The following is a 19,542-nucleotide window of genomic DNA, read 5'->3' as shown; positions in this document are numbered from 1 at the left end:
ATAAGAGTGCCGGATCGGGAGTGACGTGAACACGCACCCTGCGCTCTGCTGCGTCTGAGCGTCAGGGTTGCCAAGACTACCCTGTAAGCCGGCAGCGGCAAACAGGAAGTCCCGCTGTTCCTCGCAAAGGACTATGGGACACGTAGTTCTACACAATTAATTAGAGTCCGGCCAGGAAGCGGGAATAGACCAGGTACTGTATACTGTATAAAGGGCTCATACGCAGTAATGCAGGACACCTTGAAAAAGTCCTCTGCGGAGGAAGAAACGCGTTAGTGGACTGTGTATGGGACAGAGAAAGGAATCGTTGGACCAGGACCTTTGGCAGTACTAAAGCCCAGCTGATGTGCCCTGGAGAGACTACATCTTTAAACGCATATGGGACTGGTGAGAACTCAGTTCCCATAAGATTTGACTTTGGAGATTACAGGGCAGAACAAACTCCTTCAAGCGCCCGATAAGTGACCTTTCCCATTTTTTCTGTTATAAAGTACCAAATACAGTACAGTCTCCAGGATTGAAGGAATGAGGTGGCAACCCTAGCGGCCGGTAATGTGTGGCTTCTCCCTGCTCATAACAACACAGAGCAGGGGGAAGGAGCAGGGGCAGGAGAAGGGGAGGCGCAGAGGCGGTCCGCAAGTTGAAAGCACGCGCGGTGTACACACACACACAGCGATGATGGATGAAAAATTATCCATCATCGCTGGCATGCTGGTCAAATCAGCAGACGGGAGACTTTGCTAGTGTTGTGTCTCCCATTGGTGGCCTACACTATACACACTTGGAGATTTACTGTAGATCGGAAAATTGGCAAAAAGTAGCATGATTAAAAAAAATGGGGTACTTGTGTATTATCAAGGCGCCCCCGATTTCCATCGCAGGGCATTGTACAACCAAAAATCGCATCGCATGTGATATGAAGCGATAGGAACGATTTTTAATTGTACAGGCAACCAGATGAGTACCCTGATGGGTAATGACTATTTTAAATGCACCACCATTGTTAACGAGACCCCATTATCAACACCAACCCGAAGCGTGGCGAGCGCAGGCAGCCCCCACTACACACGTCGGCGTGGAGTTTGGAGTTGATTTTACAGTACAGTATACTGTATAGAGCGCAGCGAGCCACCGAACCTGAAGCGTGACGAGCGCAGCAAGACCCGTGAGGGGACGCGTAATACTTGTGAAGTAATGCGCGTGCCCTCGCGGGGCTCGCTGCGCACGCCACGCTACAGTATACGGTATACTGTACAGTAAGATCAACTTCACGCCGACGTGGATAGTGTGGGTATGAAAAGGTCAGAGGATGCGTACTGCCGCCCCTCGTACTTACAATACGAACACCCACAGCTAGGGGATTTTGTACACAGCTAGGGGATTTTTTTTACACAAATACAGTATGACTGAGTGCAAAATAGCGAAAAAATACGTTATTTACAGTATTACACCAATTGTATTACGGAGAGAACTAGTATTTAGCAGCCTACAGTAGCCCACCCTAATAGAGTATTGTCATCGCTAGTCGGGGATCTGCGGCCCATACACACCAGGCAATTTTAACACATTGTACAATATTCTCAATGGCGCTACAGTACCTGTATCTCTACTGCACTGTGCAGCCATGTCGATTCCCAACATGGCTGAAAATCACGATACAGTATCACATGTGCTCCTATCCCTATATCGAGCGCAGCGAGCCACCGAGGCCGAAGCGTGGCGAGCCCCGCGAGGGGACCCGGATACCTGTGAAGCCCGCGAGGGGACGCGTATAGCTGTGAAGGTATCCACGTCCGCTCGCCACGCTTCGGGCTCGGTGGCTCGTTGTGCTCGCCACACTATATAAAATCAACTCCACGCCGACGTGGATTGTGGGGGTATGAAAAGGTCGGAGGACGCGTAACGCCGCCGCTCGCAACGCTTCGGGTTGGCGTTGATAGTGGGGTGGCGTTAACAATGGGGGCATTAAGCCATCAGGGTGGGAATACAATTAAAAATGGGGTCTTGGGGGCCATTTCACATACAGTATGAAACAGGCATCTGGGTACATCTGTACATACTGTACAGTATTAAAATCGCATAAAATCGCATCGTATGCAATACAATAGCATACAATTCTATTCTAAATAGCATATTCTCAATGGCGCTACAGTATCTCTACTGCACTGTGCAGCCATGTCGATTCCCAACATGGCTGAAAATCACGATATCACATGTGCTCCTATTACTGACTGAGCCTGCGAAACAGTCCGTAAACATGAGAAAAACACCGATCCCCTCGTTTGAGGAAAAAATACGTTATTTACGGTATTACACCAATGGTATTACGGAGAGAACTATTAATTAGCAGCCTAAAGTAGCCCACCCTAATAGAGTACTGTCATCGCTAGTCGGGGATCTGCGGCCCATACACACCAGGCAATTTTAACACATTGTACAATATTCCACATGGTGCTATCTCTACTGCACTGTGCAGCAATGTCGATTCCCAACATGGCTGAAAATCACGATACAGTATCACATGTGCTCCTATTACTGACTGAGCCTGCGAAACAGTCCGTAAACATGAGAAAAACACCGGTCCCCTCGTTTGAGGAAAAAATACGTTACTGAACAGTATTTACGGTATTACACATGGTATTACGGAGAGAACTATACTGTAATTTAGCAGCCTACAGTAGCCCACCCTAATAGAGTATTGTCATCGCTAGTCGGGGATCTGCGGCCCATACACACCAGGTAATTTTAACACATTGTACAATATTCCCAATGGCGCTACAGTATCTCTACTGCACTGTGCAGCCATGTCGATTCCCAACATGGCTGAAAATCACGATATCACATGTGCTCCTATTACTGACTGAGCCTGCGAAACAGTCCGTAAACATGAGAAAAACACCGGTCCCCTCGTTTGAGGAAAAAATACGTTATTTACGGTATTACACCAATGGTATTACGGAGAGAACTAGTATTTAGCAGCCTAAAGTAGCCCACCCTAATAGAGTACTGTCATCGCTAGTCGGGGATCTGCGGCCCATACACACCAGGCAATTTTAACACATTGTACAATATTCCACATGGCGCTATCTCTACTGCACTGCACTGAACGTGTAAGGCATCAAAAATCACGATATCACTACTCGATACTGTATACAGTAAGTCTGCGAAACAGACTCTAGTATTTACGGACAGTGGGGCAGATGTACAGTATTAAGCTTTAACAAGAGGTAAATCCAAGGGTGATAAGGAGAGATAAACATCCAGCCAATCACCTCCTAACTGCCATGTTACAGGCTGTGTTTGAAAAAAGTCAGAAAGGAGATGATTGGCTGGACGTTTATCTCTCCTTATCACCCTTGGATTGAATCTCTTGTTAAGGCTTAATACATCTGCCCCAATACTCATAGCGGCAGCCTGCAGTATCTGAATACAGTATACTGTACACAGCAGGCGATTGTATACAGTATTCTGCACCGGGTGCATTTGAACAGTAGGAAAAGAAGGGAAACAGCTTCATTCAGGGAAGGGTGGGAACCGAGCGCTTCCGCGCAGGGACCGTTTTGTAGTGCTGCTTACTGTATACTGTAATGCAGCAATCAGTGAAATGTACAAATGACTGTACTACTGTATAGTGTACTTACTGCTCCAGCGAGAAGATACAGTACTGTACTCTTCTTGCGGAAGGAAGGCAGTATGATGGTAAAGCTTGGTAGAACAGGAACGCAGCAACAACTTGACTTTGGATTCAGCAGAATGAATAGTCCAGGTGTACAGGTACAATCTCGTGCTTGTATACAGGCAAGAGATGAAGAGACGATCCGTAGCAATTCTACACGGTTTAGATGCAGAAAAACAAACTGGATACAGTAGTTTGACAATTTTAGTATCTGTAGCTGAATTTATGCTGGCAGAGACAAAGGAAATCCTTCATGAAGCTGATAGGTGCATTTGAATTATGTACAATTACCAGCGAAACAAAAAGGCAGACTGCAATTAACATATGACTGCAATCAACATCTTATTGTCTGAGGTGTCGGTCTGTGTCTGAGTTTGGAGAAATCTATTGTTGCGAAAAAAAAAGTTCTCTGTAGCGCAGTACAGTATGGGTATTAACTATCGTGTACATGGATGCCTGCCATTGTGAATTTTTGTTTGTGGAAAAGTCCGAAAGAATTTGATAAGCACCAACTACTGTAACTACAGTACCTGTATTGGTTTAAAAAAAAAAAGAACGTTTAAAAAATAAAAATATAATGTAACCAGCTGAGGATCGAACTACTGATACTGAGATAGTGAAGCCGTGCCTCTACCCGCTAGGCCACTATTGCCTGTGATTTTACTGCTGGCAGATGGTTAGCATGGCTTCTGCACCAATCAAATACAGTTCATGACCATCCAGTACGTCACTGCGGCTGCGAATAAAAGAAAATAACTCTGTCCGTAAAGTAAGGACAAAATCCGTAGTGTAAAGTATGATACTGTAGGTCCTCAAATAATGTTTTAAGTAGTCTTCCAGCAATAGCAAAGGTTAGCATGGCTTCTGTACCAATTACATAAATGACCGTACGTAGCTGCTTCTGCGAATAAATACTGTACAAACTGTCCGTAAACTAAGGACAAGATCCGTATTGAAAAGTGGCTGGTTAGCAAAGGTTAGCGAATTTTATCCCGAAACACGGTCCTCAAGGCAAGGAGTTTTACCTGATAAGCTAAATTTATTTTGCGATAAAAACCGTTCTCTGTAGCGCAGTACAGTATGTACAGTATGGGTATTAACTATCGTGTACATGGAGGCCTGCCATTGTGAATTTTTGTTTGTGGAAAAGTCCGAAAGAATTTGATAAGCACCAACTACTGTAACTACAGTACCTGTATTGGTTTAAAAAAAAAAAAGAACGTTTAAAAAATAAAAATATAATGTAACCAACTGAGGATCGAACTACTGATACTGAGGCCGTGCCTCTACCCGCTAGGCCACTATTGCCTGTGATTTTACTGCTGGCAGATGGTTAGCATGGCTTCTGCACCAATCAAATACAGTTCATGACCATCCAGTACGTCACTGCGGCTGCGAATAAAAGAAAATAACTCTGTCCGTAAAGTAAGGACAAAATCCGTAGTGTAAAGTATGATACTGTAGGTCCTCAAATAATGTTTTAAGTAGTCATCCAGCAATAGCAAAGGTTAGCATGGCTTCTGTACCAATTACATATTGTAAATGACCGTACGTAGCTGCTTCTGCGAATAAATACTGTACAAACTGTCCGTAAACTAAGGACAAGATCCGTAGTGAAAAGTGGCTGGTTAGCATAAGGTTAGCGAATTTTATCCCGAAACACGGTCCTCAAGGCAAGGAGTTTTTTTTTTTTTTTTTTTTTTCAAATATGTTTATTGAGGACAGAAATGAGGTTACAATCAAAACATTTGAACACATTTGTTCAGCAGGTATTAATAAAGTCCCAGCTCAACTGGGTCGGTTATATGAAATGGTAGCACCTGTCATACATCCCATTGAACATGAAATAAACCAATAACATTTCTTATCCTACGTTTTTCTCAATTTTTTGCCTGAATGGTGGGAAAGAAAGGAGAAAAGACAAGAGGGGGGGGGGAGAAGGAGGGGGGGAGGTGCAGTTACCTCAATCTTCAATATCTCAACACATCTTTGGTATAATAATTATAGGAGTTTGCAAATCTCAGTTTTCTGCGGAGGCGGACGACTGTTTATGAATGGGCCCCATGTGGAGCAAAACTTCCTGGTTGAGGAGGGAGAGGGGAGTTTCAGAAGATCATATCTATCATAGTGAAGATACTTTAACAGAAGGGACTCCACTTCCAGAGTCGTGGGGAGGTGGGGTTTTATCCAGGCATTAAGAATAATTTTCTTTGCCACTGTAACAATAAGGGTAAGGGTTGGGATAAGCTTAGAGGATGGAGGGGGAATGGGCCAGGAATCGAAGTTGGCGAATAATAGGGGTAATGGATCAAGGGTTGCTTGGAAGTGGAAGTGGAGTCTGATATATGTCACAATCTTATTCCAGAATCTCATTATGTGCCTGCAGGACCAAAAGTTGTGGGCCAATGAGGCCTTGGGGGAATGGCATTTCAAGCATTTGCCATCTTCGTCTGGCACAAAGAAGCTGCGCTGGTGTTGGGATATATATGCTTTATGAAGGCATTTCACATGGACCTCCTGTAACACTGATGATTTTAGAATTTTTAATGTTTTAAGGTGATATTTGAATAATGCGTTGGGATCATGTAAACTTGTCAGGTCTCTTGACCATGACTCAGCGACCTGTTTCTGATGTTTGGCTCCTGGGAGCGCTGCTATGGGATCATATAATATTTTTGACTTAAACTTACCCTGTTGAAACTTGGCCAGAGCTCCGGATATCATCAACGTGGCAGGCTCCTTGGGGTTGAGTGGAGGTAAGGAACGGGTGTAGTGACTCAGTTGGATGAGAGGAAAGAGTGATGCGTGGGGTAAATTATATATCTGCTGTAATTCAGGGATAGTATAAAGGCGCCCTCCCGGGTCGAAGACCTGGGAGATGCGTTTTAGTCCCTTGTGGAATAGGCGTCTGAAGCCTGCACAGTCTACACTGGGGGGTAGTAAGGGATTGCCCCATATGGACAGCCAGGGAGATATCTGGGGTGTGTAGCCTAGTGCTTTTGATACCGACCACCATGCCGCGTGGATCTCGATGAAGAGTCTGTTTTGGGCTATGTGTTTGGGGAGTTTGGTTTTTGGGGTGTGGAGTAGGGCACTTGGGGAGTACGGGGCAAGAATAGCACAGTCTAGATCATAGTCTGAGTAGGTCCCTAGTTCAGTCAACCAGCCCATTGCAAATCTGCACAGTAAGGATTTGGAGTATAGGTTTAGGTCAGGAATATTAAGGCCTCCCATGGCTTTAGGGAGGTGGAGTTTGTGCAATGCTATTTTGGCCTTTTTCCCGTTCCAAAGAAATTTGGAGATTTTGGAGTTGAGTCTTTTGACATCAGGATTGGATATTTTCATAGGGAGCATCTGGAGAATATAGAGTAGTTTTGGGATAATCATAGATTTGATTACCTCCGCTCTTCCCAGCAGGGACAGTGGTAAGTTCGCCCAAGCTTCCAAGGAATTAGCCATGGAGGATAGCAGGGGGTCGAAGTTGCTGGAATAAAGTTTATCTAGTCGATTTGGGATTTGAATACCCAGATACTTTATCTGGGACGTTTGTGATTTTATAGATTGGAGGTCTGAACCCGCAGGGAAGAGCGGAGGGGGGCCTTTTAGCATCATGAGTTCTGATTTTGTTATGTTTATTTTATAACCCGAGAATGAGCTAAAGCTCTGGATTAGTCTGAGGGCCACGGGTAGGGAGTGTATCGGGGAAGTGCGAAACAAGAGCATGTCGTCAGCAAACAGTGAGACACGGAGATCAACCCTCCCCACCCGGATTCCCCCAAAGGTTGGGGTTTGACGCAGGGCGGTGGCCAGGGGTTCAAGGGCCAGGGCGAAAAGGAGGGGTGACAGGGGGCAGCCCTGCCTTGTCCCTCGAGATATGGGGAAGGGGTCCGAAAGAGATCCATTGCACATGATTCGGGAAGAGGAATTGCTATATAGAGATCGTATTAAGTTGATGAATGTGTTTGGAAAGGAGAATTTTCTGAGGGTGTCGAATAAGTGGTCCCAGAGGACCATGTCAAACGCCTTTTCCGCATCCAAAGAGAGGACCGCCATTGAGGCGTCCGACCTGGTCCCCTGGGAGATGTGGAGGGCTGATAGTACCTTTCTAATATTTGTCACTGGGTTCCGACCCGAGACAAAGCCAGTTTGGTCTGGGTGGACCAGGGAGGGCAATAGCTTTTTAAGTCTCTCGGCCAGGATTTTAGTTAAAATTTTGTAGTCTATATCCAGTAAGGATATGGGTCTATATGACCCCGGATCGGATAGGTCACGTCCCTCTTTTGGAAGGACTTTGATAGTCGCTAAATTAAAATGGGCTGGAACCACATTAGTCTGCATAATTTGGTTGTACATATTTACTAGGGTAGGCGATATTTTGGGGGCCTTTAATTTATAGTATTCTGGGGTGAACCCATCAGGTCCAGGGGCTTTCCCCAGATGTAGGCCTGCTATAGTTTTCTGGACTTCTTCCAGTGTGATGGGATCGGATAGGGTTTCTGCATCTTCGGGAGATAGCTGGGGGATAGACAAACCTTCCCAGAATTGTCTAGCTTGGTCTGTGTCAGGTTGGGGGGCAGCATAAAGGTTAGTATAAAAGGAGGATAGTTCTTGGGCAATTTGGGAGTTGGAGGTGGTTATAGTGCCGTCAGTGCGTTTCAAAGAATGCACCACAGATGGGGCGTGATGTCCTTTGAGCAGATTTGAGAGGAGCTTGCTTGACTTATTCCCAAATTTATAAAAGCGGGCATTAGAGGCAAAGGTGTGGAGAGATTCTGATTTGATGAATAGGCCTTCAAAGGCCGATTTAGCTTGTTGGTACTCTAATTTGGTGACTGGTGACGGTGCATTCTTGTAGATTATGTATTTGGCAGACAATACGGTTTGGGCCTGGGCAAATTCCTGTGCAATGGATCTCTTCTGGAAGGAGGTTTGGGAAATTATTGCACCCCTCACTGTGGCTTTGGAGGCCTGCCAATATAGGGAAGGATTGGCCGAAGCAGTAGGGTGATTATGGGATGCATAGTCATCCCAGGTTGCCTGTGCAGTTTTCTGTAGGGAGGGGGAAGTCGAGAGGTGAGAGGGGCATCTCCAGGTATTGATCGATCTTTTTTCAGGGGACAACCGGATTTTAAGCCATGTTACTGCATGGTCAGACAGGGCAATAGGTTCAATGAAGGAAGTGATAAGTGCTGGGAACAGGGAGGCTGAGAGCAGTATATAGTCTATTCGTGATAGGGTTCCGGCGGAGGCGGAGAGGCATGTGAAATCTTTCTCTGTGGGGTGGAACACCCTCCATATATCCATCAGTTGCAGTCTAGCCGCGAGGCAAGGAGTTTTACCTGAAAAGCTAAATTTATTTTGCCAAAAAAACTGTTCTCTGTAGCGCAGTACAGTATGTACAGTATGGGTATTAACTATCGTGTACATGGAGGCCTGCCATTGTGAATTTTTGTTTGTGGAAAAGTCCGAAAGAATTTGATAAGCACCAACTACTGTAACTACAGTACCTGTATTGGTTTAAAAAAAAAAAAAAGAACGTTTAAAAAATAAAAATATAATGGAACCAACTGAGGATCGAACTACTGATACTGAGATAGTGAAGCCGTGCCTCTACCCGCTAGGCCACTGTTGCCTGTGATTTTACTGCTGGCAGATGGTTAGCATGGCTTCTGCACCAATCAAATACAGTTCATGACCATCCAGTACGTCACTGCGGCTGCGAATAAAAGAAAATAACTCTGTCCGTAAAGTAAGGACAAAATCCGTAGTGTAAAGTATGATACTGTAGGTCCTCAAATAATGTTTTAAGTAGTCATCCAGCAATAGCAAAGGTTAGCATGGCTTCTGTACCAATTACATAAATTACCGTACGTCACTGCGGCTGCGAATAAAATAAAATAACTCTGTCCGTAAAGTAAGGACAAAATCCGTAGTGTAAAGTATGATACTGTAAGTCCTCAAATAATGTTTTAAGTAGTCATCCAGCAATAGCAAAGGTTAGCATGGCTTCTGTACCAATTACATAAATGACCGTACGTAGCTGCTTCTGCGAATAAATACAAAACACTCTGTAAGGTAAGGACAAAATCCGTAGTGAAAAGTGGCTGGTTAGCAAAAATCCGTAGCGTAAAGTCTTAACGTGGAGCATTAGTCATCCAGTGGTTAAACTATGTATTGCATGGCGTGGTACATAACGCAGGACATAACGCGATCTGCAACTCGCGAGTCAGAGCCCTCAAAAGCGCGTTGTAAACCACGATGTACCTGGGCATAACTGTACATTTTCAGCCATGACCATGTACTTGTAAGGATGGCCGAGCGGTCTAAGGCGCCAGACACAAGAATCCGTTCTTCCTGTTAAAGGGCTTTCTGGTCTCTGTAAAGAGGCGTGGGTTCAAATCCCACTTCTGACAAAGCATTTTATTGTTTCGATAGCATCTACATTCAAATTTCGATTAGTCTTATAATACGTATGATTGATACCGATAAATGCACTTTCAGTAGTTTTTTTATTAAAAGAAAGAATCATAATCCACAATGTACTTGTCAGGATGGCCGAGCGGTCTAAGGCGCCAGACTCAAGAATCCGTTCTTCCTGTTAAAGGGCTTTCTGGTCTCTGTAAAGAGGCGTGGGTTCAAATCCCACTTCTGACAAAGCTTTTTATTGTTTCAATAGCAACTATATTCAAATTTCGATTAGTCTTATAATACGTATGATTGATACCGATAAATGCACTTTCAGTATTTTTCTTATTAAAAGAAAGAATCATAATCCAAAATGGCATACATTTTCAGCCATGACCATGCACTTGTCAGGATGGCCGAGCGGTATAAGGCGCCAGACTCAAGAATCTGTTCTTCCTGTTAACCCCTTCCCGACAATTGACGTACATTTACGTCATGGTCGGGAAGTACTTCCCGACACATGGCGTAAATGTACGTCATGGCATTTAACTGTCACCGCGTCTATAGACGCGGTGACAGTTTCAACATGTCTGCTGTCCCTGACAGCAGACATGTCCGTGCATGCCCAGGGGGGGCTGCGATGCCGCCCCCCCCGTCGGCGATCGCTGTGATTGGCTGTTCAGTGTGAACAGCCAATTACAGCGTTTTCTGTGTCACCGGCGAATAACGTTCGCCGGTGACACGCGATCGGAGGTGATTGGTGCTGTAAAGTACAGCACCAATCACCGCGGGGTGTAAGGGTGACACTGGTGTCACCCCACCTCACTCCGCCTGCCCCCAAAGGCCGTGATTGGTCCGTCGGACCGACGGACCAATCACAGCCATGGAGGGGGGTTTAAACTAACGGTGACTGCACTGCAGACGCCATTCCGGTCTGGAATTGCGTGCAGTGCGGTCACCGTGCCTAGCTGCCGCGATATACTGACCAGAACCTTGCAAAATACTTACCTGATCCTTGCAAATATCTTGAACAATTGGTTTTAGTGCTGCGCTCTGCCCTTACTTATGGTTGAAAAGAATTTGTATTTAAATAAATGAATGGAAAAAAGAGATGTGTTTTTCCTTGGATAAAACAAATCTTTACTGGTGTTCGCAGAGATGATACTAAAGGTCAATACAATGATTCAATTAGTTCAATACTCTGATGCATGCATAAAATAACAGAAATACAAATATACAAATGAAAATGATATTACATGTAATAGGGATCAAGAACTCTGTGGTTCAGCAGAGTTAGGTTCCCTGGAGTGCTTAAAGTTCCAGTTCTGTTTGTTCTCTTCACAAATGCAGATACTGAATGTCTGGTTAGATTGAATAATAACAAAACTAAGAAAAATTATATAAAAATGTGTAACCAGAGTGCTGGTTTTTCAGTCCGATAAAGATGATTTGATGTCCTGTAAAGGAAAAGGTGCGTATGTCACCACGGCGTCCCGTTAAATGACAGAGTTTCACGATGTGTACACAGTCCTTTCAGTGATTCTTCAGGTACCTCTTTAACATTGGTGGTCAGTGGCGCCTGGTTTTCGGGGGAATGTACTCACCTACCGCCGCAGGTTACCCGGACTTTAGGAGACTGGTACAGAGGGACCGCTTGCACTCGGGGCTGTGTGTTAACACTGCTCCCTGTGCTGCGGTGCGCACACTGTGACGTCTCCCTGTCTTGGAGGCTTGCAGGACACCGTCACGGGTACCGTTGTGGTCCGCGGCTGTGCCTGCTTCACCTCTCTACGGGCTTCCTGCAGTAGCCCGTAGAGAGGTGAAGCAGGCACAGCCGCGGACCACAACGGTGGGGTCTTTTTTAAATTTTTTTTTTACACACACTGTGATTTTGTGGGTGTCCTGTGGCCGCTGTGCGCTGATCAGTGACGTACATCACTGATCATCTTTTTCGGCACAGGGTTGATCTATTTTTTTTTTTTTTTGATCAAATTCCTGTTGCCTTTGAGCGCTGTTCAGTGACGGACGTAACTGACCAACATCTGTGCTCAATTTTTGGCGCAGGACCTTTTTTTTTTTTTTTTTAACCCCTTCAATTTTTTTTTTTAACCCCTTCAATTTTTTTTTTAACCCCTTCAATTTTTTTTTTTTTTAACCCCTTCAATTTTTTTTTTGTATAAAGTATTTTTTTTTTCTGCACTACATACACACTACACACTACATACCCCCCGGGTTGAAATAAAGTTTGTACCCCCCCCTACACTATACACGTGTTGAAACATTTCACTACCAGTAACACAAAAATAAAAATGGCATCCCAAATGTCATCCCAAATGTCATCCCAGTCATCCAGAAGAATGTATTCAGCGGAGGAGGCATATGCCATGCTTGCTTCTGACTCTGACACAGCCAGTGATGCAAGAGGGGAATTTGAAGGATTCGCCTTAAGCTCCTCTTCCTCCTCTGGTGATGAGGGACCCCCTCAAAGACGCCCCCGTAGAGCAGCTGAGACCCCCCCCCCAATAATTGATCTCGTATGGACCCCACCACCAGACAATTTTGAGCCCCAGGTTCCTGAGTTTTTGGCCATGCCAGGAATCCAATTTGATTCCACAGGTCTCAGAGAAATTGACTTTTTCAAATTATTTTTCTCTGATAATTTTATAAATTTAATGGTGGACCAAACTAATTTATATGCCCAGCAGTTTATTGCTCAAAACCCCACGTCATCATTTGCTAGGTGGACCCCTGTAGATGCAGTAGAGATGATGATGTTTTGGGGTCTGGTGTTTCATATGGGCATAGTAAAAAAGCCAGAAATTAGGCAATATTGGAGTAGAGATGTTCTGTACAGCACCCCATTTTACCGTATGGCCATGCCCCGGGCTCGATTTGAGACGATCCTTAAATTTTTGCATTACAACGATAATGCACAGTGCCCACCCAGAGATGATCCCACCTTTGACCGGCTATTCAAAGTCAGGCCGGTCATTGATCATTTCAGTGCCAAATTTGAAGACATGTACATCCCAGATAAATTCATTTGCATAGACGAGTCCCTTATACATTTTAAAGGAAGGGTTAAATTCCGCCAGTACCTTCCCAGTAAGAGGGCAAGGTATGGCATAAAAATGTATAAGCTGTGTGAAAGCACCTCAGGGTACACTCACAGGTTTAGGGTATATGAAGGTAAGGATTCAAGAATTGAACCGCCAGAATGCCCCCCCTCCCTCGTAGGTGTTAGTGGAAAAATTGTCTGGGATTTAGTGCACCCCTTCCTGGATAAAGGTTATCACCTCTATGTGGATAACTTTTACACCAGCATCCCCCTGTTTAAGGCCCTTGGTTCAAGAGGTACAGCAGCTTGCGGTACTGTGCGCAAGAACCAAAGAGGCCTCCCAAAAACGCACATTGCCCAAGTAATGAGAAGGGGTGAAAGCAGGGGAATATGCACCGAAAATATGTTGTTGGTCAAATATAAGGACAAGAGGGATGTCCTTATACTGACAACAATTCACGGAGACAGTACCACCTCCGTCCCTGTACGAGGTACCAGTACCCACACCTCCAAACCTAATTGTATCCTGGATTACAATAGGTACATGGGCGGAGTGGATCTTTCAGATCAGGTACTGAAGCCGTACAGTGCCCTGCGGAAAACAAAAATCTGGTACAAGAAGCTGGCCGTGTATATCATCCAGATGGCACTGTATAACGCTTACGTGCTATTCCGTTCTACCGGCCAGAGGGGGACATTTATGCACTTTCAAGAGGAAGTCATAAAGGGCCTAGTATTTGGGAACCAGCAGGCAGAGGGCCCCAGTACTTCTAGTACTGGCCCCCGTATTGTACCAGGGCAGCATTTTCCTGATGAAATCCCCTCCACTGGAAAAAAGGGCAGGACACAAAAAAGGTGCAAAGTTTGCTATAAAAAGGGAATAAGAAAGCAAACTATTTTCCAGTGTGACACTTGCCCCGACAAACCCGGCCTATGTATAAAGGAGTGTTTTAAAATATACCACACATCTATGGATTATTAGGTTCATAATTTCACCGTGCTTCGGGGGTCTTGCTAATGCCACATAGCACCCACCATTCATTCCACCAGAATCTGAGCCGCAAAATCCAAAAATCACTCCTTCCCTTCTGAGTCCTGCCATGCACCCAACTGGTATTTTTTGGTCACATGTGAGGCATTGCCGTACTCGGGAGAAATTGGGGCACAGATTTTGGGGTGCTTTTTCTCCTTCATTCCTTCTGAAAATGAAACATTTTGAGCCAGAACTGCATTTTTGTGTAAAAAAATGTAATTTTTCATTTTCACTGCCCACTTGTATCAAAATTGGTGAAACCCCTGGGGGTTTGAAATGTACACTATACCCCTAGATGAATTCCCTGAGGGGTGTAGTTTGCAAAATGGGGTCACTTGTGGGGGGGTTCCACTGTATTGGTGCTTTGGGGGTCTTGCTAATGCGACATAGCACCCACCATCATTCCACCAGAATTTGTGCTGCAAAATCCAAATATCACTCCTTCCCTTCTGAGTCCTGCCACTTTTTGGTCACACATGAGGCATTGCCGTACTCGGGAGAAATTGGGGCACAGATTTTGGGGTGCTTTGTCTCCTTCATTCCTTCTGAAAATGAAAAATTTTGAGCCAGAACTGCATTTTTGTGTAAAAAAATGTAATTTTTCATTTTCACTGCCCACTTGTATCAAAATTGGTGAAACCCCTGGGGGTTTGAAATGTACACTATACCCCTAGATGAATTCCCTGAGGGGTGTACTTTGCAAAATGGGGTGACTTGTGGGGGGGTTCCACTGTATTGGTGCAACATAGCACCCACCATTCATTCCACCAAAATCTGTGCTGCAAAATCCAAAAATCACTCCTTCCCTTCTGAGTCCTGCCATGCACCCAACTGGTATTTTTTGGTCACATGTGAGGCATTGCCGTACTCGGGAGAAATTGGGGCACAGATTTTGGGGTGCTTTTTCTCCTTCATACCTTCTGAAAATGAAAAATTTTGAGCCAGAACTGCATTTTTGTGTAAAAAATGTAATTTTTCATTTTCACTGCCCAGTTGTATCAAAATTGGTGAAACCCCTGGGGGTTTGAAATGTACACTATACCCCTAGATGAATTCCCTGAGGGGTGTAGTTTGCAAAATGGGGTCACTTGTGGGGGGGTTCCACTGTATTGGTGCTTGGGGGGTCTTGCTAATGCGACATAGCACCCACCAAAATTCCACCAGAATCTGAGCTGCAAAATCCAAAAATCACTCCTTCCCTTCTGAGTCCTGCCATGCACCCAACTGGTATTTTTTGGTCACATGTGAGGCATTGTCGTACTCGGGAAAAATTGGGGCACATATTTTGGGGTGCTTTTTCTCCTTCATACCTTCTGAAAATGAAAAATTTTGAGCCAGAACTGCATTTTTGTGTAAAAAAATGTAATTTTTCATTTTCACTGCCCACTTGTATCAAAATTGGTGAAACCCCTGGGGGTTTGAAATGTACACTATACCCCTAGATGAATTCCCTGAGGGGTGTAGTTTGCAAAATGGGGTCACTTGTGGGGGGGTTCCACTGTATTGGTGCTTGGGGGGTCTTGCTAATGCGACATAGCACCCACCAAAATTCCACCAGAATCTGAGCTGCAAAATCCAAAAATAACTCCTTACCTTCTGAGTCCTGCCATGCATCCAACTGGTATTTTTTGGTCACATGTGAGGCATTGCCGTACTCGGGAGAAATTGGGGCACATATTTTGGGGTGCTTTTTCTCCTTCATACCTTCTGAAAATGAAAAATTTTGAGCCAGAACTGCATTTTTGTGTAAAAAAATGTAATTTTTCATTTTCACTGCCCACTTGTATCAAAATTGGTGAAACCCCTGGGGGTTTGAAATGTACACTATACCCCTAGATGAATTCCCTGAGGGGTGTACTTTGCAAAATGGGGTGACTTGTGGGGGGGTTCCACTGTATTGGTGCAACATAGCACCCACCATTCATTCCACCAAAATCTGTGCTGCAAAATCCAAAAATCACTCCTTCCCTTCTGAGTCCTGCCATGCACCCAACTGGTATTTTTTGGTCACATGTGAGGCATTGCCGTACTCGGGAGAAATTGGGGCACAGATTTTGGGGTGCTTTTTCTCCTTCATACCTTCTGAAAATGAAAAATTTTGAGCCAGAACTGCATTTTTGTGTAAAAAAATGTAATTTTTCATTTTCACTGCCCAGTTGTATCAAAATTGGTGAAACCCCTGGGGGTTTGAAATGTACACTATACCCCTAGATGAATTCCCTGAGGGGTGTAGTTTGCAAAATGGGGTCACTTGTGGGGGGTTCCACTGTATTGGTGCTTGGGGGGTCTTGCTAATGCGACATAGCACCCACAAAAATTCCACCAGAATCTGAGCTGCAAAATCCAAAAATCACTCCTTCCCTTCTGAGTCCTGCCATGCACCCAAATGGTATTTTTTGGTCACATGTGAGGCATTGCCGTACTCGGGAGAAATTGGGGCACAGATTTTGGGGTGCTTTTTCTCCTTCATACCTTCTGAAAATGAAAAATTTTGAGCCAGAACTGCATTTTTGTGTAAAAAATGAAATTTTTCATTTTCACTGCCCAGTTGTATCAAAATTGGTGAAACCCCTGGGGGTTTGAAATGTACACTATACCCCTAGATGAATTCCCTGAGGGGTGTAGTTTGCAAAATGGGGTCACTTGTGGGGGGGTTCCACTGTATTGGTGCTTGGGGGGTCTTGCTAATGCGACATAGCACCCACCAAAATTCCACCAGAATCTGAGCTGCAAAATCCAAAAATCACTCCTTCCCTTCTGAGTCCTGCCATGCACCCAACTGGTATTTTTTGGTCACATGTGAGGCATTGCCGTACTCGGGAGAAATTGGGGCACATATTTTGGGGTGCTTTTTCTCCTTCATACCTTCTGAAAATGAAAAATTTTGAGCCAGAACTGCATTTTTGTGTAAAAAAATGTAATTTTTCATTTTCACTGCCCACTTGTATCAAAATTGGTGAAACCCCTGGGGGTTTGAAATGTACACTATACCCCTAGATGAATTCCCTTAAGGGGTGTACTTTGCAAAATGGGGTGACTTGTGGGGGGGTTCCACTGTATTGGTGCAACATAGCACCCACCATTCATTCCACCAAAATCTGTGCTGCAAAATCCAAAAATCACTCCTTCCCTTCTGAGTCCTGCCATGCACCCAACTGGTATTTTTTGGTCACATGTGAGGCATTGCCGTACTCGGAAGAAATTGGGGCACAGATTTTGGGGTGCTTTTTCTCCTTCATACCTTCTGAAAATGAAAAATTTTGAGCCAGAACTGCATTTTTGTGTAAAAAAATGTAATTTTTCATTTTCACTGCCCACTTGTATCAAAATTGGTGAAACCCCTGGGGGTTTGAAATGTACACTATACCCCTAGATGAATTCCCTGAGGGGTGTAGTTTGCAAAATGGGGTCACTTGTGGGGGGGTTCCACTGTATTGGTGCTTGGGGGGTCTTGCTAATGCGACATAGCACCCACCAAAATTCCACCAGAATCTGAGCTGCAAAATCCAAAAATCACTCCTTCCCTTCTGAGTCCTGCCATGCACCCAAATGGTATTTTTTGGTCACATGTGAGGCATTGCCGTACTCGGGAGAAATTGGGGCACAGATTTTGTGGTGCTTTGTCTCCTTCATACCTTCTGAAAATGACAAATTTGGAGCCAGAACTGCATTTTTGTGTAAAAAAAATAATTTTTCATTTTCACTGCCCAGTTGTACCACAATTGGTGAAACCACTGGGGGTTTGAAATGTACACTATACCCCTAGATGAATTCCCTGAGGGGTGTAGTTTGCAAAATGGGGTCACTTGTGGGGGGGTTCCTAACTTTTAGCATCTTATGGTGCCTAGAAACCTACATGGTGCCTAAAAAATAATCTCATAAAAAGGAGGCTCCAAAATCAAGTAGGTGCTCCTTCTATTATGAAGCCTGTGGTTTGGTCACCGTGCACACTAGGGCCACATATAGGATATTTATGAAAACCAAAGAATTGGGGGAATCAATTTTTAGTCACATTTCTCTAGTAAAATGTACTGTATTTGTTAGAAAAATGTATTAAAATTGAAACTCTGCAAAAAAAATGAAATTTTGAAATTTCACCTACACTTTGTTTTAATTCCTGTGAAACACCTAAAGGGTTAACAAACTTCCAAAATGCTGTTTTGAATACTGTGAGGGGTGCAGTTTTTGAAATGGTATCATTTATGGGGGTGTCTTACATACAAGTCCCTCAAAGTCACATCAGAACTGAACTGGTCCCTAAAAAAATCAGTGTTTGAAATTTTCTTGAAAATTTGAGAATTTGCTATTCATATTGTAAGCCTCCTAGTGTCCAAAAAAATTAAAAGGAAGTTGAAATAATGATGGAAACATAAAGTAGACATATGGTCTATGTTAGTTATTAACTATTTTGAGTGGTATGATTATTTGTCTCACAAGCAGAAAATTTAACATTTTGCAAATTGCTAAATTTTCCATTTTTTTACGACATTTTGGTATTTTTCACAAAAAAACACAGACTGTATCGACCCAAATTTACCACTAATTTGAAGTACAATGTGTCACGAAAAAACAATCTCAAAATCACTGGGATAAGTAAAAGCAAAAAAAAGTTATCCCCACTTAAGTGAGACATGTCAGATTTGAAAAAAAGGGCTCTGTCAGGAACGCAAAAACTGGCTCTGTCAGGAAGGGGTTAAAGGGCTTTCTGGTCTCTGTAAAGAGGCGTGGGTTCAAATCCCACTTCTGACAAAGCATTTTATTGTTTCAATAGCAACTACATTCAAATTTCGATTAGTCTTATAATACGTATGATTGATACCGATAAATGCACTTTCAGTAGTTTTTTTATTAAAAGAAAGAATCATAATCCACAATGGCTAACATTTTCAGATGTGAGTTTGTACTTGTCAGGATGGCCGAGCGGTCTAAGGCGCCATACTCAAGAATCCGTTCTTCCTGTTACAGGGTTTTCTGGTCTCTGTAAAGAGGCGTGGGTTCATATCCCACTTCTGACAAAGCATTTTATTGTTTCAATAGCAACTACATTCAAATTTCGATTAGTTTTATAATACGTATGATTGATACCGATAAATGCACTTTCAGTAGTTTTTTTATTAAAAGAAAGAATCATAATCCACAATGGCTAACATTTTCAGAAGTGGGTTTGTACTTGTCAGGATGGCCGAGCGGTCTAAGGCGCCAGACTCAAGAATCCGTTCTTCCTGTTAAAGGGCTTTCTGGTCTCTGTAAAGAGGCGTGGGTTCATATCCCACTTCTGACAAAGCATTTTATTGTTTCAATAGCAACTACATTCAAATTTCGATTAGTTTTATAATACGTATGATTGATACCGATAAATGCACTTTCAGT

At 43.8% G+C, this 19,542-nt stretch overlaps 2 non-coding genes across 2 annotated transcripts; both read left to right on the top strand.

Annotated features, from left to right (window-relative positions):
• Positions 1–10,221: 10,221 nt before the first annotated feature.
• TRNAL-CAA (transfer RNA leucine (anticodon CAA)) lies at positions 10,222–10,330 on the top strand. Its single transcript has 2 exons — positions 10,222–10,259; positions 10,285–10,330. It is a non-coding gene; the product is annotated as a tRNA-Leu (tRNA).
• Positions 10,331–19,344: 9,014 nt separating this feature from the next.
• Positions 19,345–19,453, top strand: TRNAL-CAA (transfer RNA leucine (anticodon CAA)). Its single transcript has 2 exons — positions 19,345–19,382; positions 19,408–19,453. It is a non-coding gene; the product is annotated as a tRNA-Leu (tRNA).
• Positions 19,454–19,542: the final 89 nt, after the last annotated feature.

The sequence above is a fragment of the Crinia signifera genome, chromosome 9 (genome assembly GCF_055691185.1).
Source record: "Crinia signifera chromosome 9, ASM5569118v1, whole genome shotgun sequence".
NCBI classification, from domain to species: domain Eukaryota; kingdom Metazoa; phylum Chordata; class Amphibia; order Anura; family Myobatrachidae; genus Crinia; species Crinia signifera.
The sequence above is the reverse complement of the archived record's forward strand: the minus strand, read 5'-3'. Positions and strand labels throughout refer to the sequence as shown.